The sequence below is a fragment of the Cavia porcellus genome, unplaced genomic scaffold, assembly GCF_034190915.1.
Source record: "Cavia porcellus strain 051 isolate PalLab524CR breed Dunkin Hartley unplaced genomic scaffold, mCavPor4.1 scaffold_8, whole genome shotgun sequence".
NCBI classification, from domain to species: domain Eukaryota; kingdom Metazoa; phylum Chordata; class Mammalia; order Rodentia; family Caviidae; genus Cavia; species Cavia porcellus.
Window position 1 is genome coordinate 79720229 of NW_026947491.1, and position 9962 is coordinate 79730190.

Below are 9962 nucleotides of genomic sequence, written 5' to 3' on the forward strand. Positions count from 1 at the left end.
AACTTGGACCTCACATTATTTCTTTCTTACTTTTAAAAGATCACAAATAAGTTCAACAAGTAAATAACAAACAACGTTTTCACCTACCAAACCCTGGTTTGTTTTACAGAAATTTAAATACAATCAAGAAGAGGGGTTACTAGCATAAATGTGATTGTAGGAGACTCCTGATTTCATAAATTATAGCAAAATATGGAAATAAAGATTTATCTTTTAAAAAATCTTCCTCTGAGAAGGAGAGGTTGGGGACAGAGTCATTGGCATCATTTTAAAATATTTATTGTCCAGCTACACTTCAGAGGCCAAGACAGGAGAATCACAAGTTTGAAGTCAGTCCAAGAACTCAGCAAGATTATGTCTCAAAATTTAAAGAGCTGGAGATGTAGCTCCGTAGGAGAGTGCCCTTAGTTCACTAGTCAGTAGTGGAAAAAAATTCTTGCCAAATTATTTTTTTTCAAAGTTGTATGAACTAGATCTGTAGCAAAACACATTGAAAGTTCGCTTGCTGACCAAAAAACATTCAACTTAGAAAGAAAAGAGCCACATCAATAGTTCTTTCTTGTTTCTGTCTAATAAAAAATAAGTTAAGTCTGGATCTGTCTTTCTATCATCTTTTTTTTACAACCAGAAATTATGTGATAGTATATTCCATCTTCTTAAATGAAATAGTATGCCAATTTTTTATTCCACAAACCAGTCAGGTAGAATATGTGGCTTAACCAGTGAATTTGTAAGACACCCCTGGAGAGCTGGGGCATGGTAAGTGGTGAAGCCACTTGGAAGAACATCAGCTTAATTTTTAAAATGCCCTCTCACCCAGTGAACCTTTCCATGGCTTCCAGTAACCCTTACTACAGGTAGGTGAAGTGAATAATCTCTCACCCTTTAACAGAACAGCCTGCTGCCCCTACTGGCCTGAAATAAGGTTTTAATATTGGGTTTAATCTTGCTCACAAAGTACAAGCCTATAATCGTTACCTCAAGAAGGACACCGGGAAATGAGGCTGTGTTACTACCACGTCGTCACCCCCTAATATTTCCAATTTAGTCCTCTCACGCAGGGCCTTTGCAAGAGGCCTCATTTACTCCTAAATCCCAGGAGCATGGGAGCTAAGGAAAGCTTTGTTGTGTGGCAGACAGCTCCAGATCTGGCTTTCACGAGGAGGGGAAATCAAATGGGGTCATCCATTAACAGGGTTAGTCAGAGTCCTTATGGAACCCCCTGCCTTTTCAAATGACCAGTGGGCTTTTCTCCTTTCTTGGGCCTGGGCCTCTCAGACTGCAGGCTGTTTGTATTCAGTCAACACTTCCATTTTATAGGCCTGTGGAGCCAAAGATTACAAGACTTTTGAACTCCAGGCTGCCTTCTGTCTGGCTACACCCTCTGTTTTTGGAGCCCAAATCTTCTTTAACAACTCTACAAAAGCAAGCAATTAGGGTAAGGTCTGTTAATCCTTTCCTCTAGACCTAGAGGTAATTACATATTTAGAACCAACCATTGGAGAAGTGGAATGACCATCTCAAATGTGCGGAGCTTTTCAGAGAGGGATCCAAATATGTTTCAAGGGGATGCCCAGGACTGACACAGGTCTCTTTAAAACATCCTGGGTCATCCCACAGGAAGCTAATACAATGCTAAATGACACAGTTAGGAAAAAGAAGAAATGTATAAATTAAGAATGAAGAGAAGTAGTCAAGGAGACATGTTAAGAGGTTCAAAATGTACCAGAACTTCCATTGTCTGGTAACAAACTGTCTCCTTTCCACTGGTTACATGTGGTTTCCCATATATAGTAACACATATTTGGTTTTAAAATTCACACTGTTGGTGGAGTTCAATCTATTAACAATAATGAAATGCTATCTAGGAGATTTTTATTAATTGAATAACATAGACGTCTTTTTAGTTACTCAAAGTAATACAATGAATAGTACAGAAAGATTCACATTAAAATTTATCTCTAAATTATTTCTTAGATTAATAATGCATATTCTACAAAGGGTCCTCAGAAAGGAGAAAGGAATACTTTCATTCCTATCAATAAATATGCTGCTCTGAAACACATCACTGGTCAACCCTGTACTAGCCTGGCTCTTTTCAAAGAGTCTATGGTTTTTCTATAGCAATTGTACGTGAATGTGCCAACTATGCTTCTTGGGTCATAAGTATTATAATTTTTCCTTTAGTATTATAAATTTTAATAGGGCTACCACTACCTCTAAAAGAACAAGGCATTCCCAATTTAGTAACGCTGATTGTGTTTCCAAGCCACATTTGTTAAGTACTTGGAGTACGCACTGCATTTTCCCACGGGAGCATTGCTATGACTTCCATCCAGATGGGGCTCCCGGCCTAACAGTGTGGCCTAACTCCCACACTGCGATGGTTTCCCTTTCTAACTTGACTCCTGCATCCCCTCTTCCTGGAATGTCTTCTGGTCCTGCTCAAGGCCAATTCGTGCTCTTTATAAAGAGCTCAAATGCTAATCCTCCCAACTGGAGTCTATCCTTGCATCTACTGGACTCCTTATGTCGTCTCTCTGGCTCTTCAGTAGAAGAAAGTTTGGGTTGTTTCCCCACTACATTGTTGTTTTGACTATTGTAACTCGTGGTAACAATCACAGGGTTTCAGTAAAACTGAGCGCACTCTTATGGTCTGATGTAAGGTCTATGCCGAGAAGGATAATCGCATCTCTTCGCTGAGTCACTGACACAGATAATCCAGACTTGGCATTTTACACCTTCCTGACTACACAGGATGGTTCAGGGAGGATCAAATTAGCCCAAATCTTAGGACTACCTATCAATAGTTATAGGAGAAGACACTTTTTCTGACTGTAAAAACTAGGGCCAGTATGGTCCTTGGGCAGATATTTTGTCCCCACAAAGGAAACTAGCTTGAGAATGAAGTCCGTACCCAAAGGAGAAGTCAATTTAAGAATTCATAAGGGGCTGGGGGTTTAGCTCAGCGGCATAAGCGCCTGCCTTGAAAGCAGGAAGTCGTGAGTTCGATCCCCGGTACCGATAAAAAGGAAAAAGACAAAAAAAAAAAAAAAGAATTCATAAAGAAAAAAAAATGGTTTCACTGCTCTGATAGGGTAAGCCTGACTTACCTTTAACCTTTCCATTTACATTAACCAATCCTTTCTTCATCATTCAGGCCACTATGGGATCTCTTGTTCTGTGCAGGGAACTGAACCAGGGTCTTCACAGTGACCTACAACCCCAGGCTCTTTTTTTTTTTTTTTTTTTCTTTTAGTTTTTTTGAGACAGGGTCTCTCTGCAGTTCTGGCAGGCCTTGAGCTCACTTTGTAGTGCAGGCTGATCTCAAATTCACAACAATCTCCTGCCTCAGCCTCCCGAGTGTTGGGATTACAGGCGTGAGCCACCATGCCCGGCCATACCCCGTCTCTTTTTCATTTCAAATTTTGAGACAGTGTCTCATTCACTTACTAAACTGCCAGATCTGGGCTCAAACTTGCAATCCCTTTGCCTCACCATCCCAGAGTCTAGGATTATGGTATATGCCACCATGCTTGGATTTCAAACTCTCATGTTTTTAACCACCAATAGAAGTATCCTATTGATTTGGTCTCCTATTTTATATGATATCTTAGTGGTTCAGTTTTATGTTTCCCATTATACCAGTGAACTGTCTGCAATAATATCATATCTAACATATCTATTCAAAGTGCTTAACATATACATATCTATACATATATGTAAGTATCTATACATACAGATGTTGTTGGTTAAATATTCTAGTATTTCTCAAGTGAATGCCATTGATGCAGTATATATATAATGCTAATTTGCATTGTCACAAAAAGTAAGACTTACAATATTTTTCAAATTCATCTGACTTTACCTCTTTCATACTGAGCATTTTGCAGAACAAATGTTACAAGGCTATTATCTGAGAAAATAACCGTGTATGTCAGAGTACACCTAAACTATGCTCATGACTCAGATTCGATGGGCTCAGAAAGAAAAAGAAAAAGGAAATTTCACCTTAATTTCTGAACTCAAGAACATCCCAAAAGACTTTCCCTCTCTAAATATTGTTTATACAGTTCCTAAAGGTACTCACTCCACATAAGTCACATCCTTGGGCTGGGGATTTAGCTCAGTAGCATAAGTGTATGCCTTGTAAGTACAAGGACATGAGTTCAATCCCTGGTACCTAAAAAAAAAATCATATCCTTTAATTGCATCACTAAGTTCTGTCTTCTACCTACAAAGTCCCTTCACTCTAAAATATTGACACGCCCAAAGGAAAATAACCTAATTAACTGGACATTCAAGAAATTCAAATTAAAACAACACTGAGATTTCATCTCCATGTTCCATCCCCAGAAAGAATGGCTTCCATCAAGAAATCAACTGATAACAAGTGTTGGTAGGGCTGTGGGGAAAAAGGAACACCTCTCCACTGTTGGTATGAGTGTAGACTGGTGTGGCCACTCTGGAAATCAGTATGAAGATTCCTCAAAAAAGTAGTATTGGAAGTCCCATTCAATCCAACTATTCCCCTTCCAGGGTATTTTCCCAGAAAAATTGAAAAGATCATGTCATAGTGATACATGTGCACCCATGTTTATAACAGTTCAACTTGTAATAGCTAAATCTTGGAAACAACCAAAATACCCATCACCTGCAGAATGGATAAAAAAGATGTGCTACTTTTACACAATGAAATATTACTCAGCTATAAAAAGGATAATCTTGAGGCTTTTATAGGTGAATGGAGGCAACTTAAGACTATACTTATAAGTGAAATAAATCAAACTCACATTTGTAAATATCATGGTCTCTAGTGTAAAAAATAAATAATAATGACAAACAGAAAGAGTAATAGGATCCAAGCTGTACAATAGATATTGTAATATCTGGATTAGGACAAAAGAGAAACAGAAGAAAGGCAAAGATTATATGTATGTAGGTGTATGTGTGTATATCAGTGCACACAACATATAACTGTATGTGTGTATATGAGTGAAAGATACATAGCCATACTACTAATCCTCTGAGAGTTCCACAAAAACAACAATTTGTGCTGTCATTGTTAGACTGTTTTATCATTTTTATGTCTAGATCTTATAATCTAAACAACTACTTCCAAGATAACAATATGCAATATATTAACTAGTATTGATTTGTTACTTTTTTAAAAATTCTGTGTTATTTATATCCTTTTTCTGTTTTGCTTTTTTAAAAATAAAAAAAAAAAGAACCTGGTTAACCTGTTGCATTATCACTCCTATAGATAGTGACACATTTTTACATTTCTATGTACACTGCGCTGGCTGGGGATTTAGCTCAGCAGCATAAGCGCCAGCCAGGCAAGTGCAAGGTCGTGTGTTCGATTCCCTGGTACCAAAAAAAAAAAAAACAGCCTAAAAAAATATTTACACTGCCCTTCCACATTATCTCTAGTTAGGCAAGAATATGTCTGCACAACAGACAGCACAGGGCAAGCACTTTTTAGTAGTGTTCACATTCCAATGAGATCATTGCATGTCAGACTTCTGCTATAAGAAATAAAGAACACTGTGGTTCTCACAATTCCCATCACCCTCATAGTGGTAATAGCAGTAATCGTTCGTTATTCTTTTCTGGCAAGCTTTGTTTTCCTAATAACTTCAATCACAATTAGTGGCTTTTTTTTTTTTTTTTTTTTTTTTTGAGACAAGGTCTCACTCTGCAGTTCAGGCTGGCCTTGAGCTCACTTTGTAGCCCAGACTGGTCTTGAACTCTCAACGATCCTCCCATCTCAGCCTCCTGAGTGCTGGGATTTACAGGCGTGAGCCACCACACCCAGCTGATAGTGCCCTTTTCTTAAGAGGTATTCTACCCTAACAAGTCTTCTAAGACTGCTCAATTTCTCTATAGGTTCATTTTTGTTGGAAAATAAACCCTTCAGGACTGAATGGATTGAGCTTTTCACAACCTAGGACAACCCACCACTTACAACACTGCCCCCCAGTACCTCTAACCCCTATAGGGTCCCTGTCCAGAAGCTCCCTCAAGTCACACAAGATGTGCAAGTTGACTCTGAAAGCATGCAACCAAAGGCTGCTTTGTCTGATAGACCTGGGGGGGTGGGGGCAGTAGCAACAAACTTGGAAAACCTAAGCAAATGAGGGCTTCCTTACTGGATCTCCATCCACAGTTAGCAGGAGAATAGCAGCGAGTGCCTCTTGGTAGATTTCTTACGTGCTAACATTGTTGAAAGCATAAGGACATTTTTTCCAAGACATTTATGTAGTCAGACCCAGTACTGTAAACCACTTACTAACCCAGGAAGTGAGAATAAGGGGGTTTTCCCTGGTCTTACTTGAAAAAAACTTAAATCTCAAGGGAAATACAAAATGACCCATTAGATTTCATCTTTAGTTTTAATTTTCACTTAGGAACTCCACTAATTTTAGCTTACAAATCTGAGCTTCACCCACGTCAGGAGGTATTACATGTGCTGCTTGACCTTTGAAGGTATTTTTTTGTTTTTGATATTCTTGCAGTGGGAGAAAGGCGAAACAACTTGCTTAGAGCTCCTCTAAAATCGGTAGAATCTACAGATTATCCTGACTTTCATTGATTAAATTTCTTTGCCAATGAAAACTTCCTGCCTTACAACACCAGTTTCACAAGATCTGGACAACTCTTTTGTGCAATGCATCAATAAAACTATTTTTGTGGAACAAAAATTTATTAAAGTTGCCTTTGGTTGCTAGTTAGTCATCTTGCTCTTTAAGAAAGCAAAAAGTAACTTTTTTAATCACTGTTCTGTGTAAAACTTGACCAGGATAGTAAATGCAATGTTTAACAAGCAAGTTAAAATGAATATTAAGTGGCTTATAGCACCGGTGACAAATGATTTCTCTCAGTTCCTCCGCTCTGGGTTAACTTGATAAAAACTGCAGGTCTAACATGACCTAGCTTACATATCTAAGACCTCAGCCACAGCAACAGAGATGGCTGGTCTCTTTCCACTGGGTTTCTATCTCTCCACAAAGCCAGTTAAGAGTTCCCCCAAAAGGCAGTGCCCAGACTCACAGCAGCAAGAGAGCAGACCCCAGCATGCAAGCACTTTAAGTATCTGCTATGTTGTATTTGCTAATGTTCCACTGGGCAAAATAAATCACAAGTTTAAACCCAGATACAAGGGGTGGAGATAAACCAGTGGCATCTCTTCTATCTGAGGAAAAAGTGGCAAAGTCACAGGGCAAATGACGTTTGTACTGCTGTGGATGGGAAGGTCACAGCCAGCTTTGCAAACCATCTGCTACATCACTGCTCTGACCAGAGAGAGCCAACATGAAAGGGTCAGCAGGCCCCAGCACAAACCGCTGACTCCCAAGACGGGGCACACACACATGACTATCAGGCCTCTAAATTTTGGAAATATTTGTTGTACTACCAAAACTAACCGAAACAACCTTTGAAGCCAAACAGTAGGTAAAAGTTCCAAAAGTTTTCTTCAGTTTCCTTTGCACACAGGATGAAAAGCAGAGAGTTGTTCTTACCAGGATACTGAGGCACTTCACAATCAACCTGTCTGCGTTGTTCTCATGGATGCTGCAGAAGCCAGCTGGGCCTTCATTCTTAGTACACGATGGGGAGGCCAAACCACAGCGATGCCTTTCCTCATGAGAGCTCCAAGAATTCACAAAGCAGGCTGGAGCACTAAGAAAAAGCAGAAAGACGCAAGAGTCTGGCAGCGCTAATCCAAGTCAGAGTTTTAAAAGGAAACATTTCTACTTTCCTCGTGTACCATTACCCAAATACATTTCCAGAAGTAGCCGTTCATCCAAATATAGCAGACTAAGCACCAATATAGAATCTAGCGTGCCTAGATTGTTTTTTACTTTGTATTAACCAGGTGTATGACATTAAAAAGGAAGTGACTCCTCTGGGTCTGTGCTTTTACAAACTAATGAATGGAAAGGGTCAGGGTAGGTGACTTCCCTAAATGTTTGTCTTCTAGCAATTAAATGACATAAAGATCCCAACCTCATACCAAGTACTATTAGAAAGCTAATCTGCATAACATTGTAATCACAAGCATGAGCTCTGTCACAGAAAAGTAAATAAATAACCATTTTCAGGTCCATCTCGGTCACTGCCAGGCTGTAAAATTTGCTGCTATGTTTCCCAAAGCCTCAGTTTCCTTAAACTGTAAAATGAGAGCAATAATTGTGTTAAATTATATTAACTATGAGACAATATATTCCATCCGTCCAGCATATGCTTGAAAATCAAGAGGGAAGGAAATGTGCCCAAGATTTAACCCTGTCTGTTAATCCTGTCCATAGAAATTGGGTCATGAGTATATCACAGAAGCCCTAAAGTTTCCCCCCTCACACTTTCTTAGACCCCCACCCTGATTGCCTGTTTTGGAGACAAAGCAGAATTTGAACATCCCAGCTCAAAGGAACATTATTGATCTATAGTTCTCCCTACTCAAGCTATTTTACTTCTCTTTATTTTAAAAAAAAAAATTCCTAATTTTTAAAAAATTCCTAATTTTAAGCCTAAAGGAGAAAAAAGATTCACAATCTGAGACTAAAGCAAAAGAAGAGAAAAAAACCAGTCTGTACAGATTGACACTGGCTTCTTCCCCAATTTGTGGAGAAACTCTAGCCCCAGCTCTCAGAATGTCTTCCGGGCATCCGATTGAAACAAGATACTCTGCTTAACCAGTATTTCTAGTCTCTCCATCTTCCCCCCCCCCCATACTCTTGGTATCAAAGGACAAATGGTATCTAAAATATCCAGGTATTTTCACTCTTCACCTGAAAACAACTATATCCATTCAAAAAAATGAGAAATAATGGAGGATCTATTTAGGCAAAAAGAGTCTATTTTGTAAGAGTCTCTTTATTAACTCTCCCATTTTAGGACATAATGTCCAACACCCACAATTTCTTTTTTTTTTTTTTTTTTTGTCTTTTTCCTTTTTATCGGTATTAGGGATCAAACTCACGACTGCCTGCTTGCAAGGCAGGCGCTTATGCCGCTGAGCTAAATCCCCAGTCCCTACTAACAACCACAATTTAAAGAAGAGGTTTGATTTGGCTCATGTTTGAAGGGGATTCAGTCCATGGTCATGGGGCACCAAAGGAGACATCATGAAGGACCCGGAGGGGCACAGCTGCTTAGCTCACGTCTGCCAGGAATCGGAGCAGGAGAACAGAGACCACAAAAGGAAGGGGCAAGGGACCAGGCAGAGACACAGACAACACCCAAAATTGTGCTTCATCAGTCCTGAGGGTAGATAATAAAACCAATCAAGCTGTCCACTCAAACCACTGCATTCTCCAATGTACTCACCGAAGGTAACAGCAAAACAGTAACAGCGTAAGAAGTAAGAGGTAAGAGGTGGTCTCATCACCCTCCATCTTCTCAGCCTTTTGACCGAAGAAAGAGTTCATGTGGGGGGTAGAAAAATGAATGAATATCTATATATCAACTGTATAACGAGTCATTAAAATAAATAAACAAAGGAATAAATAAAGTGTATTCTATCCTGCTTTAACAACAGTACTTTCTTAAACTGAGAGTGGTGGTACATATCTGTAATTCCAGCACTAGTGAGGCTGAGGCAGGAGGATCCCTACAAGTTCACAGCCAGTCTCCACTACAATAATGAGTTCAAGGCTAGCTTGCAATACAGAGAGAGACCTTATCTCCAAAAAAAACAAAAACAAGAAACAGCACCAGATTCCAATTCAGACTCCTCAGAAGGCTGCCCTGAAACCTGGTGACCTGAGGAGAGCTCTCCCCTGCCCTGTGCAAGTCTTTCGTATCTTCCAGGTCTACCCTGCACCACAGGCAGCCTCCAGGGCATCCTTTGGGGTAGCCCTGCCCAGCACATCCAAGCAGTTTAACTGCCTAACAGTTGGCCCTTGGCAGCCCCACAAGCCTAGAACTGCCCTCATCTTCAGGCTGGGAGACAAATT